This window comes from Temnothorax nylanderi, unplaced genomic scaffold (genome assembly GCF_030848795.1).
Source record: "Temnothorax nylanderi isolate EJ_2023f unplaced genomic scaffold, tnyl_v1.0 TNYL_tig0045_pilon, whole genome shotgun sequence".
In the NCBI taxonomy this organism is placed as follows: domain Eukaryota; kingdom Metazoa; phylum Arthropoda; class Insecta; order Hymenoptera; family Formicidae; genus Temnothorax; species Temnothorax nylanderi.
This window is the reverse complement of record NW_027249107.1, coordinates 521,483-545,022: the sequence shown is the minus strand read 5'-3', so window position 1 is coordinate 545,022 and position 23,540 is coordinate 521,483. Positions and strand designations below refer to the sequence as shown.

Genomic DNA, 23,540 nt, shown 5'->3' with positions numbered 1-23,540 from the left:
TCTCTTCCGTTATCAATTTTTGCCCCGATATCCAAATCACATATCTATACTTGATATCAATTTTTTCAGATTAGTTAAATTTATTAACTTTTATTATTTAAATTTATTAATTAAATAATTATTAATTAAATTAGTTAAATTTGAGAACAAAGTAAATTGGTTTTAGAAAACGCAAGACGATTTCGTATTAACAAAACGAAACAAAATTCAATTGTGCTCACCAAACTTTTTGTGAAAATGTTATAATTTTTCAAGCATATATTTATTTTGATGGTACTGAAGCCTGAAGCCCAAACTTGAAACTATGGATATACATATATCGAATTGCGACTCCGTTAGACTTTCGATTGGGGCGCGCAAACGCGATCTTTGCCAGTGGTAGTCGAAAAAGACAATATCGTTCGTAGCAGGACGCTTCTATTGACTCGCGAACAAGTTTGGTGCCAACATCGCACAAAGCGAACAGAGCCGTTTTATTACAGTATTCTGGGATACATATTTTTCCGGACCTTTGTTCGCAGAATCATTTCCGCTCGCGAACTTTAATAAACGGCATTCGCAGATTTTACCGTAACTTGCCGACCAAACGTTCATTATGGAAACTACATCGTGCAAAATGAGTTTGCGGAAACGACGACTCCGCGACACTGTATTCGTTATGTAAGCTGCTTTTGTACGACGGCTCGTGTATACTAATTATGATCTAATGTAGCCTCGCACTTCAAGGGAGTAACCTAGGGAGAGAGGATTACTCGAACATGCGAGAAAGAGAGAGAGAGAGAGAGTCCCGAGCCAGAGTCGCATACTTATGAAACGTTAAAGGCTCCTTTGAGTCCTGTCCAGCTATGCTCTCTGCCGTTTGTGCCAGAACACTTCCTAATTGCGTTACGAACACACGACAGAAATGTAGCACGAAACGCACGGCAATCTAAGAGCGCGTTCGAAAGGAATACATGCATTGGGATGACTATAGTCCACTTGCTAGAAATCTCAACTAGACAAATAAAATTCAGTTAAAAATTTCAGTGTATTGTCGACGGTTCTAGAGACAATTCACTGAAATTTTTAACTAAATTTTATTTGTCTAGTATAATATATTATAACTTATTATAACGAATATATTATAACTTTCAGTTTGTAAAAATATGCTATGCAGATGATTATGTAATTCGTTATTCACCCTAAGAAGATTAATATTATCATTGCATTCTCTTCACGGAAGGAAGATGATTGATCAAGTCTCAGCATTCTAGAAATTGTATGAATTCTTCGTAAGACTCCGCGCCGTAATCAAGTTACCCCCGGACGTTCGTAAGAACGTGGGAATATTTCGTAATAACGATAGATCTACCTCCGGTAAAGTCTGGCAGACGTCTACGGAACCGCTTCGAAAGTTTCGTATGAAAACAATCCGTAAAGTCTTTACCGCTCTCGATGAAGATTAACCAACTTTCCTCCAGTTGATTTATCCCCTCGAATCTTCTCTATCGCCGGAGAGATGTTTACCGTAGTTATGACGAAATTCTTTTCCCCACGGCATGTAATTACCGTCGCGTAATCGTTATCGAGCTCGAATCCGCTTTCACAATTCACTTTTTGTAAATTATGTGCTTAGTAGCAGTTGTATTTTTCATTTTTCAAAATAATATAGGACGAGTAGGAAATCATATGTTTCTAAAGTTTTATATAACTGGCTATACAATATTAGACATCGCACACGTGTATATATCTAATATATATTCTGGCAAAATATAGTCAATTCCTTTTTTAATATAAACTCGCTTGCGTAAAACACGAAATCAAGGGGGAACGATGTTCGATAATTCGAGCTGCCCTCGCTTTTGGTTGCTGTGTCGCTGCCTGTCGGTGTGTCATCGCCGGCGGCTGCGAGCGTTCGATTAATGCATTTTTTATTATTTTCTGCTATGGAAAACAAACGCCGTAACAAGAGCCGCGCTACCGAGAATTCAACATTTCCATTGTTTTTAATTCAACGATCGCGCGCGGGGGCACTCACAATGCGCGGTGCTTCCACAGGCGCTGTGCACAGTTTGAAAATTTAATCCTCCCAACCCTTTCGCCGCTTTTTGTCCGGACTACGCGCTTTTTTCTCCCTGTAGGGCCCCTAGGAACTACGTTGTTGCCCTCCCCTTTCAGGTTTCGCTCTTCACAGACGGACATCCGGCGGTACGTGCGATTTAATCCTTGCGAAGTAAATCCCGTGCCAGGCGCAGGCAGAAAGACAAAGGCATTCCATTAACACAGGAGCAAGCAGCTTGTACGTTATATGCGCCTACATGTGCGCGACTATGAAGTAAGGCAAGCCTAGCGTGCAATATAATAAAGACTTGTGTATCTTTTACATCACGTTGCCTAAATTGTGCAATCGTAAAATAAGCTCGTAGAAAACAATGATAACAGTAGCGTTATCGACTCAATTATCTTGAGAGATTTTTTATAAGCTCTTATATAGATAAATATTTCTTTAGAGTACTTTTCCTTTCCTCGATATTAAATATTAGACCGGCCCATTGAGAAAGCTGTCACTAGCACGAGGGATCTCACCCTTATATTCGTCTGCTTCATAGAACGCTATTTACCCAATTTGACTATTAAAATCCTGAGTGTCTTGCGTGATCTATCATTGTCGTTATTTAATCTCCGTGATTTAAATCAGTAGTACAGTAGAGTCTCCCCTATCGCAACCTGTCGAAGAAAAAAACACGAGAGAAAGCTACGAGAGAAGGGTAAATGAAAGAAGAACGCGATGAAAGAGAGCCCGGAGAGGTCGCCGATTCTTCAGCCGTTATTTCCGCTCGATTGGGAACTCGCCTGTCGGTGGCTGTCGTTGACACTGCCTTTCACATCGGCCGAACGAAGTGGCAGCGAAATAGGTGCCGGCGATGATACAATGGCAGGCCGCGTGTACCGTCTTTGTGTCACGCACACGAGATGAAGTTCATATTCCCGATCAACTATCGCGATTGCGAGTGGGACAAACGCGTTCGAGCCGAATCACTTCGTTCGACAGAAAACTGATAATTTCTACCTGCCTGCCTGCCTGCCTGCCTGCCTGCCTGCCGGTATATGAAGCCGCGATACGCTTTACTACAAAAGTAAGATGAACGCCAAGATTACACCTCGCTTCGGGAAATAGAAGTGCCTTGCGCGATAAACGTTTGTTCCATAAAATGGACATCTCTCTGCAACTTATTCGATTTAAGGGATTTACAAATTTAAAAAAGTAAAAATTTCTAAAAAATAATGTGATAGATCTAATATATAATTATGAAAAATATAATTCATATATACGTATGTATAGAAAGAGACAGAGAGAGAGAGAGAGAGAGAGCTACATTTGTATATCAGGGTCAGGTGTGAGCAACACGCAGTATAAAAATTTTTAAGTAAATGTTTCTCTCTAGTTTCAAAGTGCAGTAGTGCAAAGGGCAGTTAGTTTAATTTGCTTGATTAAATCCACGTAGTGGACTATAGAAGCGACGTTTACATGCATTGTTGAACAGTGCAACACACGCGTCTCAAATGGACGACATAACACGGGTTGACAGGCGACGTATCAGTCAGTCCAATAAACAGACGAGCGGACAATATCTTGCAATATGCCCGGGCTTTCTCCATGGGCGCATATAACCTTCCTATTTACTCGGATACATGGAAAACCGGTTATTGGTCCGTACTCGCAATAGGCAAATCAATACATGCATATCGGGATATCCGTCTTCGATTCATCGTAGAGCGCAGAAAAATTTCTCGGAAGCATACAAAGCGATATGTATATAAACTGTATTGCGGTGCAACTTTAGAAATGAGAAATTGAATTTATTATTTAGAGCAAGAAAACATTTTATATACAAGATAAATTATGATATTTATATTATATATTATTGAGTTGTACTAGTCAACCATGGTATAAATATGTATCATTGAACTCTACAAAGAATTTTAATTTAATAAATCATCACACCTTAATTTCTAGCAATTTACTATGATATCTGATCTGCATTCTGTGAAATATACTTGCATAATGAGATTTCTATAATGTAGGTATTCAATTTCAAAAAAGTATTCATATTTTTAATTTCTCAAAGTTTGAGGAAATATAATATAAAGTAAAGATAATTTGATAATATTTTGGATTAATTTTTCTTTTAGATGTAAAAATTTTATTTTTACTTTTGACCACGTAACAAGAAATTCTGTATAGCTGACAATTAAAAAATAATATGTCAAATTTCCTGCCATCAAAATGTCTTATTTTCCTCTAAGTAGCCATTACCATTTGCCTGACGTTTCTAATTGCAATTTTATCAAAATTTAAAGATATCTCATGCACATCTCAAAAATTGCCATGCACAATGAAATGAAAATTGAATAATTGGCTCGCGCGTAAAATTGATATCGCTTTCTCGGCGTGCGTTACGGATCAGCAAATACAATTGCGTGTTACTGGCAATGTTCCGATCGTAAGTTATTGGAGTTTCTATGAAGCAACCAAGTTCGGGGATCCTTGCCAACCAGACCAATCCATGCGGTTAATTCGCTCGTGCACTTTGAAACTCGATAAACTCATGGATTGCTCGTCATAATTGTACACCGATGTCGTTACTATAGTGATCCTACGGTACGTTGCCCACGGCCAGATACATTTAAGCGTAAGACCATTTTCTGTTCCTGAATGGAAAACAGTCGAGCATATCGATTTAGGCTTTAGACAGCGTGCGCCTGATATTAGTGGGTGAATCATGTGTTTCCATTATTTATAGGGATACGTATAATAATCTAATTGCTAGAACTATTCATAAATTACAAAAGATGTTTTGATATCATTTGGATCATTTCGCAGCATGTTCACGTAGAGGGAGGATAAGGCAAAAGTCATAACCCGAGTCTAACACTTTGAAGTAATTTCGTTCAATTTTCGAGAAACTTTCCGAGTGGCAACTTGTGCATAAGAAACATATTGCACTGCGTTGCTTCGTGCAGTCACAATAGTGATCCTCCACCCCCCCCCCCACTGCTAGAGTAGGAATAACTTTAGTTTCGACATCTTCTAATAACAATATTCAGTCTGTATTTTCTTGCAATTTAATTACGAATCTTTTCGTAACATTATACAGAAGAGTGTATAAATAATAAATTTTACTTATTTTCTTTTAAACAGGGTAATTTTTTAATTTTTAATGCTCTACGTTTAACGTACAAATGTTAAACGTAACAAAATAAGCTATATTCAATATATGATTTTTTAATCTCTGGTGGAGAAAACCAAAAACTTGTGAAAGAAATTATCTTAGATTTAGTATAATAATTTTTTCCAAATTATAACTTACGCGATAGGAATCTAAATAATAAAACAAGATATTAATTTTTGGCTGCTAATAATTATAATTTCTTTCTAATTGTAAGTTTAGGACTGGTGACAAAAAAGTGGCGTCAGGATAGAATTAGAAGAGACTGCATAATAATCTGAAGAAAGTTAGTCCTATTTAGCAGGACGATTGGCTAGTGACCGACACGGTCGAACAATTAACTGACGCCGCTCCTCGTTTGAAATCAGACAATTACTGGATATCACGCCATTTTTATTACATCCCGGTTTTTCGGTTGAATGTCTCGTGAATTTAAGGCTTATACGTACAACTGCAATTGCTTTTGATTGTGGTCCGTTTGTTTAAACAATGTCCCGTCCAGACGGATTAACGAAGTTAAAGGATCGCTCAAGATATATAGATCCATTTATCGTGGGAAAATCCCCGAGGAATAGTTTACTCGTTAATTTCTTTCTTAGCGAAAATTCGATGGCCACGACGGACTGTACAAAGTAACGGAGTTATCCTAAATGCAAGCACGAAGCAACGTAGAATTGCGACAGAACGTAATTCACCGAAGAAAAAGAGAATCGAGTATCCCGAGTATCCGTTGCCTTGAGCGGACGCGCGTCGCTCGATTTGCAATTCAAGGTATAGTAAATTGGGAAGTGATCGGGGGGGGGGGGGGGGGGGGGGGGGGGGGGGGGGGGGGGAGGGAAGATGCGCTAGACCGGCGCTCGTCCGAAACAAGTGAAGGTTTCACGAGATTGCATTCAGATCGGATTAATTACGTCTATCATGGTCCAGTCTTTTCTGATTGGACACGCGGGAGATGCGGTTTCCCTGCTATTGGACGTGGCCGTTTTAAATGGCAGCTAAATGTCAGTTGAAACAGATTTCTAATGACTGAATATATACATATATCCATAAGATATCATAATTCCCCTAAAAATCTTTTAGGAAAAAATTCTTTAACAACGTAGAGTACATTTTCCATAGCAGAATAACCAAGAGAAATTATTTATTTAATGGAAAGTTAAATTGAATGACTTGACAAGTAATAATAAAATAATATTGTTACTTAAATAAATTTTCCATCAAAATTTTTTTCTTTGTTTCAAGATCGTTTTAAGAAACTTTTAAAATTCTCAAAAAAAAAAAACTCATCGTAAGTGTCACCGATTCTTTGATGTCATGTTATAATTATATAGCATAAACAGCAGATGTAATATCATAAAAGCTGATTGTGAGAGAGTATTACGAAAAACTTTATATCTCGCCTCCTTTATTCCATTTCGTCGTCGCTCAAAATATACGTGTATATGCACCGCGACACGCGCGTATTACGTACTTCACGCTCCATACACGGAGAGAGCAGTCCGTAAATTTCTATTTCTTTACGGCTCTATATGTGCTCCGAACATGGACACGTTGCAGTCGAGAAAGTGCGCGAAGAACCGCATTGCGGCGTACGGCAAAGAAAAAAGGAATAAAAAAGATATTTATTCTTATGTGTGTAGATATTTTTGTCCTATATAATATAGTCTGCGGCCATGGGATATATAAAGAAATGAAAAATAAAAGATATATAATTGCACTTTCAGGGATAATAAGCCAACGGGAGATAAAAGAGTTTACACTTAATTATATTCTCTTAGTGGTTTTGATGTAATTTTAAAATATGAAAAATGTAAACGCATCCGTGGAATGATGATGTAGATCTAATACAGACCCCGGTATAACAATGCTTGGTCAAGCTATTTGTGGGTTCGATATTTTTGCTGCCTTTGATCTCACTGTTAGGACAGTTTAAAGTGCTCACTTAAAAGTTTTCTCGTTGCCGCCTACAGACCGATTCGCCGTCACGCTTGTGTTTTCTTTAGGAATAGCTCAAACGATTCTTCCGGCTGACAGCTCGTCTCCCCCCCCCCCCTCCAATTCATGTACTAACTACATTAAAACCAGAGATATTTTTGATATATGTACGTCACCGTTGCACGCTTTAACAATTTTGATTTATTTCTATTTCCATTCAAAAGAGTATGACTTCAGAAGAAATTATATATATAGATATCAAATTGATGTACGATACAAAAATTTTTAGATTCCTCTGTTCATAAAAACATAAAGAAACAATTGCAATAAAGTTGTTTGAGTCTGTATTGGATATTTCTGCAATTATGTATTATTTATTATTTATACGTCGAGGATATTCTAGCATAGTAAAAAATATACTGCACCTGCGTTTTAGAATCATGTAAAAAAAACGTGCCATTTAAAAAAATAGTAAAGTTTTATATGCATATATTAATTATATGTATGTATTCCGTTTCACAATTCTCTATTTTCAGGCAAATAAAAATGACCATAAATCTTCTAAATATAGTTATAGTTTTACAGTTACAAAATTTCTCATTGGTATCATCGATATAGCCTATATATAAAAAGTGTACAAGTGTCCGATAGTATACGACGCAGGTTGCAGTTATGTAAAGAAAAAAAAAGAATAGTGAAAATTACAGGGGTTACACCATAGAAATGCAGCTATAAGGGTTCCATGGCGTTACTTGACACTAGTTTCTCCCGAGACGACTGATGTGACGACAAGCGACGGAAATTGATGCATTTCCTCCGTCGACGTTCCCGCGATTATGCAACGCGATTATGTAACGTGTGAAATCCCCCGATTTCGCATGGCTGGTGATGTACATCTGAATCGCGCGATGCGCTATTCAATTTACAGCTTTTTTAGAATGTATATGTGAAAATTTAAAATAACAGCAAAATTTCATGTCGCTAATGCCAGGTAATCCAACAAGACAAAAATTACACGACAAAAATCTCAATATAGAACAATATGTTTAAAGTTGTAAATGCGATAAACAAATTATACCAAAGCATCCGAGAATGAAGCGGGGTGTTTATCATATACGCGCGTGCGACTGCATAAACATACGTATTACATTATCAAGTATCGACACTTGGCGCAATACGCTATTACCGGGAGACAACATTAATTTCTAGCGACTAGTCCGGCGTTTGTGAACACACGAGTGGACGGACAATAAATCGTCACCGCAGTCGCGTTTAAAATTTGTGGTCGACCGCATCTGTACAATACATAAATCCCTTCCACATCCATTCGATGTGGCCATATACGTTTATCGATGCGAACGGAAATGTAACTTAAAAATAATTCTAAATTAGGGCATTACCGTGAAATCGACAGCGTCCAATAATGCCTACAACAACGGGAATTCTGTTATTCGCGAGGAAGATACGTATTTAATGTATTTCGCGCGATAAGCTCCAGCGCGGCCGAGTACGCGCCGTGTTTAACGCGGATGAACGAAACCGCGCAAAACGCGGCTCTTTATTGCTCGTCAGCAGGTGGGACTCAATTAGGGGCGGCCGCGAATTTGCATAAATAGTGCGGAACGAGCATCGCGTACACGCGTCGCATCAGCCGCGGCGCGGCGTTGCAATGGCCGTTCGAATGATCGTAATAGCTCGCTGGCGTCGACGCCCGATACATGTCACACGCGGTGGCGATGTTCGGTAATGCCAGGCCCTAACGATAGATTTTTTTTTATGAGTTTGCAGCCAATTTTATCTAACAAAATTCGAAAATAGGCCATTATTTATTATAACTTAATGCTTAATATTAAATTCCAATTAATAACTCAAATTAAAATTCTGGAAGACTAAATTCTATTTGAGCTTAAAGTCTAATCGATCGCAAGAAGCTGTCATTAAAATTAGGGTCAGGATTCTAGAACACCCTGTATACACTCCGTCCTCGTAATCGGGCTTCGCGCTATCTCAATTAATTGCCGTCACATTATTTGCGGTCGGCGGAGCTCGCCTAACCCGTTGCCTCGTTTTCGGCCGCGCTCATTCACCGGTATGCTCTATCATCGAGTCGGGCGCGCTCAACGAAATCGGTTAATTCCGGATTACCCGCAATCGCAAAATGGCCCTTGCTTTGGTCCTTTCGCACCGCGGTCCAATTTGCGCGCGATTAGATAACGAGAGCTGACGCTGGCGGTGATATAACTGCGATTGTTATATCACTTGTAGAGGAAAATACACAAGGAAAGACTAGGAAAGATGAGCAATAAAAATGTATTTCTCGATGAAGAATTTGTGAGGATAGTTTTTCTTCAGTAGAAATTTAAACGGCAGCATAATTATGTAGTATACAGTTAAAGACTTTTGGTGAATCAAACTACAAGAGTAACGAAACTTTATTTCCAGTTAATTTCAAAGGGAGTTTACTTTGATAGGGACCTAGTTTGGGAATTACTTATCGAGATATTTAATGTTGGAAAGTTGAATGTTGGAAGAATTAATCTTGGAAGTTCACGCTGGGAGTCAAACAAATCGCTGAAAATTATGTTCTTATTTTGCTAGACTCTATTACGCAACGCGCTTCGTACGTTCTCCAATGTGAAAGTTTTTTTAATTGTCTAATTATCTGTTTTTAATTACAAAACTTTCCGATAAAATTTTTCTTAAAACTTGTTGCAAAATACAAGTCAATCGGTTTATATTATATATATATTAGAACAACGGTAATTTGTATTTTTACTAGTCTATTTAGCGATAATAAGTCGTTGCGTCAGAAACAACGTGCGACGTAGATATACGAAATCGAGCGAATCGTTATCGGGATATTTTTAAAGCCATAAATGTGTAAACGTTAAAGTATTGCCGACATATGACCTAGGCTCGTATTTATGCAGTGACATTTCGTTTTACCGTCATCAAATATTATTACATGTTATTCTGCGGCGAACCGTATTCATCCAACCGTCTGTTCCGTCAGTCATTAAAGTATAATCGAGTCCTGTTGCGGCTTGATGTGCGCACAGGTATGCACCTACACACGCTCCCACACGCGCACGATCTATTTAAATCGCTTAAATTGGATACCGCCGTGCAACGAATTTACTCGTTAATTTTTGGCAAGTGTCGTATCTGCCAAGCGTTCAACACACTTTCTGGTTTTGTTAACGATTACACAGGAAGTTCACGGTAATAATCAGTCGGGTATTAACCATTGTGCCGAGGCGATCCAATCATATCGAATCGATTGCCTCGGTTTCAACTACAAAATTGCGCTCGATATTACTGTGACGAGTGATAAATTATCAGGTGCGAATTCATTTCGCGCAAAGTGCGTGTCGATTAATTGCAGCCACTTTATTTACCAAGAGAGTACCTATATTACACTACGGACGTATCCTCTTCCATATATCCAATATGTTAATATCGATTAATATTATATATAGATAGTATTTGCTTCCGACATCGCGTTATTATATTCTGTTAATTCCCTATACTTTTTATTTTTATTATATGCATATTTATCTACTACATTTGCTGTGCACATATTTTCTCCTATATTGTTAAATTTTGTTCAATGCCGTTTGTTTACTAGCCCTTGGCTATTTTATCCGGGATAGCGTGATAAACTAATTTAAGCTCGATATCTCTAGGGATTGAAACAATATTTCTGTTTTTCTTATGTTATTGTATATAAATGATGATATTATACATACATATATCTCTCTTTACTGCTCTTGTTTGGATCGCGTCACCTACATTCGGATTGCGTAATGTTAATTTCTCGATTTTTTAATTGTTGAGCTCTTTCTCAAATAAAGAAAGAAAAATAGAAAGTTTATTGATACAACATATTTTACGCTATCGTCGCAAATTTCATCATATTTTATTATATCGTCAAGAGAAAACTTATAAATATTAATTTTAAAATAGCTTTGCAAAATCTAAAGATTATTTCGCTAATGCGCAATAACGCATTAATTTTTGTTTCGGAAATCAAAACGATTTCATTACAACACCAAAATGCATTTGATAGAAATAACCGCACGTTTTGCTTCAGCAAGAAATTCATATTATTTCTATCAACTTTATGCAATAAGATTTTTTTATTTTGCTAACAGAACAGATTTGTGTAATATCGAATAATTGATTGTGGTAGGAAAATTTGAACGTTTTCATATTGAATATGTAGTAGCAGCAGCGACAGTTTTACCGCGACAGCAAAATTCCCCGTGCATATTTTGGAGAGTTCGTTCGAACAACGTATTTATATCACGCGATCGATGCATGATAAATCTCGCAAAAATATCCATACATCTCATACCAATAATCTGAATAATCCTATGAAGCCAAATACTTCATTTAGATTATAAATAATTCGAGGATAATATCGCCGTCATAGTCTCTAAATACGTTTGCGGGTCGATGTACGGTATTTTAGCCCGCATCATTTTAACGGATTACCACGGGCTGATTTCCAATAGAGAAACAGGCGATAACTCGTGTGCTTGTCTCTCGCTTGTATTTATCCGCTCGTTCGCGCATTCAACCTAGTTTTACGCCGATCGATACTATCGTTCGCTCCTGATAAAAATCACACGAGCTCTTTGATATCGCAAGATAATGCGTCGTATTATTTTCGCTTCGCACAACGTAAGAGAAAAGAGTGAAAGAAGATCATAGTGCGAAAACCGAGATGAGTTTTCAGAGGGAAGACCTTTCTTCTCAACGTGCATAAATAGCGTATCCTGCGAGAATTCACGCTTTTTCCTCTCTTCACTCTCTCTCACGCGCGCATCCTCTCAAAAAATTAGAGACTACATTGAGAGTATCAAACAGGATGAGGTAGAGAGTCGCGGGTGAGACTTGATAACTAGATACATCACCTAGCAGGAGCGCGGAAAAGGATGCGCGGCAGCCGGAGATCGCTGGGATTGCATTTCCATTAGTTAATTTACTTTCCTGGGGGAGATCCCGCCCCTTAAAACTGCCTGCAGCAGTACTTGGAGACGTCCGAGCGCAAAGTATCTGCATTAAGCCAGCGACTCGCGATTAAAATTTCCTTCCTTTCCCGGCCAAGTTATCGTGGGTAAGGGGCGTTAACTTTGCTTCAAAAAACGAGTAATTAGATAATTCATTTCTGCATTTGCCTTCGGTAAACACATATTTTTCACAGGCTAAACTTGGATTAATCTATATTTCGACGTTATAAGGAGATAAAATTAGACGTTATATATAACAAATCTGATCACTTGTTTAGCGCTACATCCAGCTCGGAATCTGATATTTCATATTGCCCAAATAAAGCTCATTGTCAGTCATATCTAGAATTGAATACATGATATGAAATGCGAACATATTTCTCAAACTGTTCAACAATATGTTCCAATGTCTATGAATTTGTTATGGACGACATTCTAATTTTTGCACGACTAGATTCTCTCTCTCTCTCTCTCTCTCTCTCTCTTGATTCTTGGCACGCCGCGCGGAAATGACGGTTTATTTGTCATCGTGCGACTTCTTTGTCCCTCGCGCACAGCCCAAGAGCACTATTTTATGAAGACGTATTGGCTGCATCACGCCGAATGTTTACGATCATCACGCGGATGACTGGGAAAATGTTTCGGATACCCGGCGGATACGCTCGTGCACGCTTTCTCTCTTTCTCCCAAAGAACTGTATCCGGCCGGAGGGTAAACGAAGTCTGAGGGCGCGCACCGTGGAAAGTCGTTCGATACGGGAAGAAAGAAAAATAGGAGCCCCTTTGCCGAGAGATAAAAGGAATCTATGGCCGTGTTTACACGGCGCCCCGAGATTGAAGCTCATTCGGCCATCCTCGCTCGCTTTTAAATAAAACTCTGGGTTTAGCGCCGCCCATGCTGCTGCATCACGCCCGTTCCATGACCATGCGCGCTGCCGCGCCGTTTTCCCGTTCCCATATTTGTTGATCTTGCGTGACGCGAGATAATACTGCAACTGTCATCTATGTCAGGGTTTCTCAAACCCACATATCATCCGTAGACTAATCATATTTTAGTTGGTGGATTCGAATATACGTATTTGTTTAACTCTCGACTGTAAAAAAATGAAAAATATTTCAAGGAACTTTTAATTTTGCGCAACGAAGGTGACGTCGTCGAATCTCGAAGATGAAGGTAAAAGCTCGAAGGGAGCTTTCCCTTTGCATAACGAAAAGTGATGTTATAGCACAGTCGCAGCCCATCGAGCGCAGCGAAAAGACGAAGCGCGCGATGTAATATCCACGACAGGAACAGCAGAATAATGGAAAAAGAGATGAATGGTTTTTGGGCGCGTGTCGCGGTAAAATAGCACGACGTCCTTCGTGATAGGTGGCACCAACATTGCACGGAAGATTAACGCAATTGTCACTTCAACCGGCTTTAGTAATGGTCGACGGATTTAACCGGACCATCCGCAGGCCGCGATAATTACTACGTCGTCGAAAATGACCGGCGAATAAGCGATAAATTCTCGTCATATCGATATTATATTTCGTTAATAAATTCTATCGTAAGGCTGCAGTAATTAGTCTCGTATTGATATAAGGGCATCCATCAATCTAATATTTTGTGCTTAAACAGCGATCTCTGGTGGCGTTGCCGGGGTGTCATACGTCATACGATTATGCACGCGACTAAACTCACGTCACACGTAGAGCTTATATAATCGCGTGTCTGTTTAAACACTTACGATGCATCTTTAATATATCTTGTAACTATATTTTATGCATGTTTTGGGAGCATTTTTGGAGCAAAAAAAATTTCGTGTTCTCTATTCGCTAAATATGATAGAAATGTAAAAATATATATGTAATATTATGCTCAGAGCATCTTCCTATTAAATTCCGAATAAGGCAAATGCGATATTATCGGCAAGTTATTTCGACTAGTTCGCACCGTAATCCGATGCTGAGCATGCTCATCTATCACCTGGAGCAGAAAACGTAGCTATCGATTTCCCACCGACGTCAATAATCTCGCGCGACGTCGTCGCGACGATGCATCATGCAGCCGACCGGCTTCATAAGCAAGCCGGACGTCGCGTCGTTTAATTACCGGCTCGAGATGTTATCTCGCGGTCTATTATAAACCGACGTCGAAAGAAAGTTCTAGAGTTCATGCGAATGGAGAATGCGAGACTGAGTAATCTAATTACATACGTATTGATGGTTGAGAAAAAATAGGATTAGTAGTGACTTTTTTAGAGTTATAAATAGGAAATTGAAGACCATGCAAAGAATGAGAGGTATTCATCAATATTGAATTCCGGCAACAAAATTATGAGAGAATTATATCAAGCGTTGACGGCATAGACATAGATGGAGCCTTTGATGTCTCGGTCCTAGATGAACTGAATGTTTTCGATTCACATCGGGATATAACGCAAACACAGAGAGCCGAGTTGCGACACGCGTTAGACACGCTTTTCACGTACGTCACCCATGACACGCGGCCGGACTTTATAACGTCCGCTATACCGTGTCGTGTCACCATTCGTTACGTCATGTCGCACAATTGGTGACGATGATTACGATGAAAAACGGCACGGGAACGTCTCTCGAGGTTGGCGTGTTGAAAGTCGTGCATCACGGACGCGCAATGTCCAGTCAATTCTCCAGTGTTTTGCTTTCTCATACATGCACCAGTAACCACTAACGACATAATGCTATTTTAACCGCGCTATTTCTCGACAATTAATTTTGGCCACTATTTGTCATTCAAAATCGATTAGTTTACAACTAATTGGAAATTAATGGTCTTATTCTAATTAATATTTCATAGTGGAGATCCTTAAGCGTTTTTTGATTCGCGCATAATGATAGCGTTATAACACACAAGTGAATCTTCCTTCTCTATAAGAAAAAGAAGCATTCGAGTTGTCTAGTTGATTCCTCGGGGAAACGTAAAGCCTTCTCGAGATGACAAAACTAGTTCGATCGCGGTACGTGCCTATAAATGAAGGAGGGTTCCGTTTTGCTCGGAAATATGATCGATTACTCGGTGGAACCGCGCATCCATTTTCTATTTGTACATATCGTGCCGAAATAAATTCTTTTATTGCGCGCTCGTAAACGTAACTGTATTTATATTCGATTCTCGCACGGCTATATTTTTCACTGTTGCGTCGTAGAAGTTTCATGGTGAGAAATACAAATATTATTATAGCAACCTAAATAAGCTATATTAACTAAATATAGCAACCTAAATAAATGTTATTACTGCGTTGGGACTTGGGAGACGAATAGAATACAAGAGAGTCTATCTTCTATCTTATGCCAGATCCTATGAGAATGACGATAAATTGCACGTAATTGTACTCATAATATGTTATTTGGATAAAAACACGTTTAATATAGAGACTCCTGGTCGATATAATATACTTTCTACACCCTGAAAGCGAAATACGAAGCAAAATAGTTGTACGCAGAATGTGATCATATTCGTGAGGAAGCAGGGAATTTCCTCAATATCGGATTAGGTTCGAATAATACCAGTCATTGACTGTCGTTCGTCCTATTCCTCTCGCAGTTTTTCCCTGCCGTTTTCGCTGGCGCTCCTTCCGCTTTGCTTTCTTCCACTCAGTGGTACATGCGTTCTCAAAGAAAATAAAACACTCCGTAAAATCTTTTTGACCCAAAGCAACATTCCTTGGACAGCATAGTTCGCGTGTCAGAAGAAATTTCGTTTGGATATTCATCGGGGAGTTTCTGTGCAGTTTTCTCGACTGCGGCCACTCCCAAGCGAGCTTCCTCGTATTGTTCCGATATGATACTCCGATATAATGTCTTTCTAAAATTCTATCAAGTTCGTGTAAAGCGCACAGACCGCTGTACCTTATGATCAAGGTAATGCGATTTTCGAAATAAACCGAATAAATGTATACATAGCGAAACATTGTGTGAATGATGTTATTAATAAACATGTTGAGAGATTAATAAATATATTTCTGAGAGAGTTTCTGTTTGTATATAACTTTCTCGGAAATTCTATTCTTAATTGACTGACAAATTTCTTCAATTTAGTTACCATTGATGAAAATGACAAAGTATCCACAGCTAGTCATAAACAATAAAGAAAAAAGAACGTCCTAGATATTAAGTTTCTGAAGTGCATTCAAATATAATATTTTTTTGTATCTACGTAATAAACTAACAATACGTCTTTGAATCCGAGATTTTATTATCGAGATAATTAATATCGAAAAGTTGCAACAAATTATTGACTCTTCCCTGAATTTTTGCTTAAAAAAATATATTATATATATATATATATATATCATACTCGTCAAAGGATATTAAGATTAATATTAAGAATTCTAAGGCACTCAGTATAATTTCAGCCTATTTTCCAAGCTTATTTGCACTGGATAAATTACTTAGTCGTCCGACAAATATGAGTATTGTCAAAGGGACATAGTATTTCCAGCAAAATGCAAACTCTCGGGTTTTAATAGTTCTCTTTTTCTGCATTTATTGGAATAAAACGCGAGCGTCGAAGAGGAAATATCGGATATCATGAATAAGGCACTTTTTGTGACAAAATACTAGGTAATATACCTTTCAACAGAGCTACGTTCTATTCTCTTTTTTAAGATATTATTCTGACAAGTATTTGAAGTAAGATGATAAATATTATATACGATTTATTAAAATACAATTAATTTCATGATTTCTATTATATGTATATGTGCGTTTAATGTTTTCACATAGTTTAATTAGTTGAAATATAATTGAATAGCTTCTTATAAACTATTCACAAGCACATTTCTTATATCACTTATACATATATGTGTGCAAAGAATGAAAGAAACTACTAAAAGCTACCCTAAACTTATGTCCTCTCGTCACAAAATTACAAAAGTTATTCGAAAAAATTCAATTTAAAGGTCAATCATAAATATATTTAATAATAATCAAAAGCACTCAGATTTAAGCAAAGAAAAAAGTTTTGTATATTAATGAGACCAAATATAGTCGAGCCAAGATAATTGCATGCTGCTATCCAAACTCAACCAAACTTCATTAACATTTCTTCGAGATAAAATTTCGCGTTGCTGACGAAGCTCTACAGTTATCCTGCAAGTGAACTTTTAATCGGCATCTAAGTATTACCGGTATCGCAATCATTACTTCGTGCTTAATATAAACGGTACGGAAAGAACCCACGCGATACTAATCTGAGTATCTTTCGATATGGAATTTCCAAGTGGAATTCTTTCCTTTAAACGATTGTGGCCGGCATAATTAAAAACACGCGAGCAATTAATTTATTATCGCTTCGTCCAATTTTGACATTCCGAAGAGAATGAAAATTATTGTGTTAACAAATCAAGAAAAAAAATGAATTCTATCTTTAATTTTCACAAATCAAACAAATAAAATTCAATCACTGCGAAAAATGTCGCAATTTATTTCTTAATAAATGGGGAGACTATCATCAAGCATAAATAATAAAATACATCGTGTCGCAAGGAAAAATATTTACGCGCAGCTTAAGAAACACGTGCAGATACCGCGCAAAGATAAAAGTAATTATCGTGATTATTTTAATTATACCTGTTTGTCTAGTAGCTGAGCAGAGTGAAACGTTTGCACACGCGATGGTTGATATTTCCGGGAATTTTTGCTTTCGACCAGGAGTGTCCGATTTTATTTTTCCGACGATCACTTTGAAAGCGAAGATTTCGAGGAAGTAGCGGGATATAAAACGCATGCATTCACACATCGCCGTTGCATATTTAACGAGTCGGGCATCTCTTATGTGGAAAATAGTTCAGTATCCCCGTCCGTAGCGCTAACTACTCGCACAAAACTCGTTCGTTACGATTCCAGGCGCGTGCGCCTGGAACGAAGTAAGCGCTATTTCTCGTAAATTTAATTTCCAAAGTGTCACGGAACAAGGGCGCTACGCGAAAGCGCCGACCAGTGGAGAGAGAGAGCTCTGAGCGGTGACTCCCGTCGCCGTTTGTCGGGACGTTCACGGTACACTCGTTACGATCGATAAACCGTATCTTAAAAAAGAAACAACCAGAAATCCAGTCCATTCTCTCGCTGAATGTAAAGAGAGAATAATGTACGAATAACTGCTTGAACACATGCGTCGATGCAGTTTCAGTGGCGCGTTTAATTTTTCAGATTGTACATATAAAAGTATTTTTTGACACATCAATTCGTGTACAATTCTATTTGGTTTGGCAAAAAATCAAAAACTTCTTTCTACCATGAGGAAAGTAATGCGAGAAATATTACTTACGAAATACAGAAAAAAAATATAAAATTTATAATTGCGGAAATACGCAGGAAAATAATATTCGTCAAATTATTTCTGCTATATATGTTTCTTCGAAGTCTGACAAATGAAGCCTGAGCCTGTCATAAAAAGAGAATCAGTTATCGATAAAAAATATTTAAGCTCTCGAGGGAGATGTAGAAATAAACTGTATTGTATCTTGAAAACGATGTCAAGTTATGAGAGTACGGTAAAAACATCTTGTTACGTAGTATCGATCTGTAGATGTATCTCTTAAATCTATTGTGTTTCGCAAATTGATTTACGCCACAATGTGTTTCCAAATATATAGCAAGGGATATATTCTCACGATATTTCTTATTCGATAATAGCATTTTGCTGGTGAGATTGCTGGTTTTTTATTACGTTATATAAGACTGATGTGGGAAAGACGATTGCTGGGGATTCTCCGAGATGCCGATTTCAGAGATGGAGTTACCGGATAGTCCAATTTACTAAGTGAAAGTCCCCTTCTATTATCGGGTTTGGAAAGCTCGCTCTCTCATAGTTTTGCCGGCGTCGCCGATAGAATTATGTCGATTTTGATGGTGGCGAGCGATTTGATACAGGAAATCTGTGTGCACTTCGCAACCGGCGAGCACGACGCGGCGCCGATGGAAATTGCATTAAAATCGATCGTGCAGATCGATTTCGACGCTCTATGTTCTACGTTCATGTATTGGCGAATATCGGGCGAATACTGGAGCAATGACATTTGTCGCGATATCGCTCGGTACCTATTGCGACGAAACGTTATCGTGTCCTCATTGCGTTTTCTGAACTCGCCGCGTAATAAAACGCATCCGCGACATCAAGACGACTCGGTTTGCGCAAACATACCGTAGGGCGTCGGTAAACACGTCCTTTGCTTGCCGGAAATTACAGTTTGATGCTTTAACTTTTTGCACTAGTTATTCGGCCATACGTATGTAAACCCCCGCATCGATTGAAAACTAAAGGAAATTCTACAAATATCATTTCCATTTACTGTTAATTGCATTCAAATAACAGTCCATAAATGCATAAATCATATTTTCTCTGTAGGATATTTTATAAAATAATTACGCTCTCGCGTTAGTCAATATTATACATGTCGAGAATAAAAATTATCTTTTATAGAAAAATTTAACTTTGAACACCATCTTTTTATCAACCATGTAGGCTTTTTTCTCTAACAACCGTTGTAATATCTCTTTTGCCGTTAGCGAACGGATCGATGTAAAGGAATATGAGATGAACCAGCGATATAAAAAGAACAATACAAGTATAGAGTATTAAGAAAAGCGAGACACGAACTATCCACATTGTCTGACGATATTTTTTAACGCTCGTTTTCATTTTGAAAGTGTCAAATTACTAGAAACGATTCGTGAAAAGAACTCTCCCTCACTCCCCCCCCCCCCCTCCTCCGGTCGCGCTACCGTGCTGTAGCTGTAGCGATTCATAAAAGCTCGGAGCACCACGAAGGGAGACAGGGGTCGATGAAAAGCTTTACGTAGCAACTTCGAAAGGTATCAACGGCTGACCGCGGTACAAAGAAGCCCATATCCTGCTGCAGGAACAAAAAGCACTTTGGACTAAAAGCGCGTCGTACGCAGTAGCAAGTTATTTTTATGAACGCGTTGAATAGACGTCGCAACGATACGGCGATCAAGTACGCGTGAGCGCTTAATTATCGATCTCTTCTGACATAGCTCTTAGGAGACGGATATCAGACGAGATGCTCTGATCTCTGAATATATAAAATACATATGAAATCTATAATATATCAAATTTAAAAAGCGCCATGTAATTGTAGACAAATCTTGTATTTAACACATAAAAAAAGCGAGAGAATTTTAGCGAATAAAGCTTGAAAAATAATAATTATAATAAAATGTTATTCTTCAATTAATTTAAATCTTTCTAATTTAACTTTTAATAAACAATATTTTAATAGTGTGAAATCTTTATTTAACATTTCTCTTTATCAAAATGTTTAATGATAAAAATTTATTCGAGCTCACGTTGAGCAAAAATCATTTACGAATTCATCGCGAATGAAATATAACGTACTGCGACAAAGAAACGTTCCTGCCACTTTATGTAACGCATTCGCGTTTTCCTTTTTGCAACAAGTACAATTTAGTATGGCTTCGCGTGTAACGGTAAAACTGAAATGATGAAAGTATATGAAACATTATATTTGCATGGAAAGAGATGTATAGCACATACATGTACATAAGCATACGTGTGCACGAAATTTGAACTCGGGCTTTCATGTTATCGTAGCGCCACGCGTGGTCTCGTCGTGTCTCCTCGCGGAGCTTAACCAACCGCGACAACAAAAAAACCATGGAGAATTTTCCAAATAGCGAATAACTAGGGTCGAAGAAATCGCGGTAATATCGCATTTCGCTCACGGGAATAGTACTTCCTATCGGACGGGCGGTTTTATCGTTTCGCTCGTTCCGCGCCGTCGAGAGGACAAAGAGTCTTTGGGATAGGATTCACCGAATAATCGCGGAGAAATTTATGTGCGGGCACGTTAGAAATTTCGGTCACGTAATGCTATCCGGCGAGATACCGCTTCTCGCGCAACAACGTAAAATCTCCGCCGTCTGGCTATCCGGCTAACGAAACTAATTCCGCGCTCTTCATCCACCGCAAGCTTGTTTCCGCGTTATCCCCGCGCATTCCTTACCACGTACGAGCGAAGGTAACGAAACGCAATCTATTTATGTAACTGCCCTATGCTATGATAAGCTCTACTTACGAAAAACGATTACGACGTCATTCCTTGAAGCTCCATACCGATGTGCGTTCTTTTCAATCAGTCCTCACTCGACCTCGCGCAATCCTGGACAAAAAAAATCAACCGATTATAGGCTTTAATAAATTCAGACTGTAAATTTTCACAATTTTAGCAGGTAAATTCTTTCCCCAAAAGAGTGTAATTTTTCGAACTGTACAATTTTCTAACACAATCGCAAAGATCAGTATTCTTACCTAATTTTCTATTTTCAATACAGTTTAAAATGTATGCCATAAAATAATACATAAAATGCAACGCCATCGTTCTCCACTACGCTCGTTTATTAATTAATATTCCTTTTGTTAATACGTCGGTGAGCAACATTACTTCCGCTACTAAGGAGACGTTTAAATGTGGCACGAGGACTAGCTTTCATGATATTGGCAACCCGCGTCAGTGCCCCCGTATTCGTGTACGCTGTTCGATTTTGCCGAGTCCAATAAACCAATAAGCGACAAAATGCGACGTAATTATTCCATTGATCGAAGTAAATGCCCTCTAATAATCGAACTGCCCTACGTCCGCTCGCCCTACCCACGTTGGCTCCCATTTTCCCGCAATAATACTTAAATTGGCGCATCTCCGCAAACGAAGCCCCACAGAATAGAATTACCAATCACGCTAAGTCAATTTTTCATACAATGCGAGAGACGTGGCTCGTTAACCGCCTTCATTCGAAACTTGAATGTGACATTAATATCTGACCGTAAAAAAGTGATATCTCGCTAACGCGCTTAAAAGAACTCTATGCGATAATTCAAAATAATTTCGCCCTACAAAATATAAAAATCTCGCGATGACAAATCGGAAACCGTCACGAATCGTTCCGTTAGCACCAGTTGCTCCCAGCAATTGTTCCTGCACGCTATGGCGTTATAAAAAATGATTTTCTGTTGTCGCGACTAATTTTGAAGAATCTCGACGTTCGACACGGATTTGAGACTCTTTGTTCTCGCTTATGCTTCGTCGAGCGTGTATCATACCTCGCGGAAAATGTACTCGTTTCCGCATACACGTACGCGTATTCACACAGAAATGCTCGCGTGTATCGAGCTCGACGACAGATAGGAGCGGAGATATGAGCACCTTATCGACCGCTTTATCAGGGCACCTGAGCCCTTAACTGTGACCCCCCTTCCCCTCTCCCTCCCTCCCTCCGCCTTGTACCGAGACGCGGCCGTAGATAAAGGACTCTTTCCTCGGCTATAACGCGGGCTGGAGCAGGTGTATGGTGAAGGGAAAATTGCGAGTAGGTACCTACACCTACACACAGCCCCGACTGTACCATGACAGACTTGGCTCCGATGGCGGTCATGAATCTACCCTCGACATCGTGCCCCGTATATACCCGTCGATGTCGAAGGTCACGCGTCGTCAGTGAGGCATGTAAGCGCTTTGAGGATGAAAGTCTAGACATGTGTATGTGTACGTGTATGTGTATGTTCAGGCTTAACGTTACGAAAGCGATTCTAAATGTAACGTTCCAAAATCCGCGTGCATGCAAGTTAAAACAAAATCGACCAAGCTCTGCAACAAAGCTTAATAAGGAGAAAAGGATGATCATCGAAAGACATACTTATGTTGTGTGACATATGTTGCAAATGACATGAAAATATAATTTACACAAGAAACGATTTATGTTTTAATTTAATTTGTTTCGCGACGCATATGTAGAAATTTCAATATGCCGTAACATTGCTCCGTTGATTTTGCGCAATCGTCAAAGTTCTCAAATCGAACCTGGCAAAGTTTCTGTTCTGTAGAGAAGCGACGCAATCGAAGAATCTATCCAAACGGCGTAGAACGTACAAACTACTTTAAAGCGAACGACGTGGAAATCGCCGTTACGTCCGCTCGTGTAGAACCGGTACAACTTTTACGATCGTGCGGGGTGTAACGTGAAGCGAAATAGAAAAACAAGAGACAACTCTCCTCCTCGTACGTATATAGGACCGCGCGTCACTCGGAGTTTAGAAGAACGCGGACTTTGAGAAAGAGCAAGCGTGACTGGCCTGCGAAACAGACTCCAAGTTTATTTCGCAGTGACGGCCATCCCGCTCACAAATCATCCGACACGATAAATACTGTCCACCGTAGCAAGCATGCTACGCGACAGTCTTTACTCGAACTTCGGGGCAGCATAACGTTCCGCGATGTTATCGGGAAAACTTGCGCGACTTCCCAGGTTTCGACTTCCATATCGTGCGGCTGAATGCAGTGTAAAGCTGAAACTGCATCTTTATTAGATAAAACGTGTTC

The 23,540-nt window shown here is 38.9% G+C and overlaps 1 protein-coding gene and 1 long non-coding RNA gene across 12 annotated transcripts in view; one reads left to right on the top strand and one right to left on the bottom strand.

Annotated features, from left to right (window-relative positions):
* The window catches only part of LOC139771895 (neurotrimin-like), a 307,135-nt gene that overhangs the window by 225,743 nt on the left and 57,852 nt on the right, over positions 1-23,540 (top strand). The window lies entirely within an intron of this gene.
* Positions 21,265-23,540, bottom strand: part of LOC139771897 (uncharacterized) — a 43,006-nt gene continuing 40,730 nt past the window's right edge. The window contains exon 3 of the long non-coding RNA XR_011718002.1: positions 21,265-21,326. This is a non-coding gene — a long non-coding RNA (uncharacterized lncRNA). The remainder of the gene's footprint in view (positions 21,327-23,540) is intronic.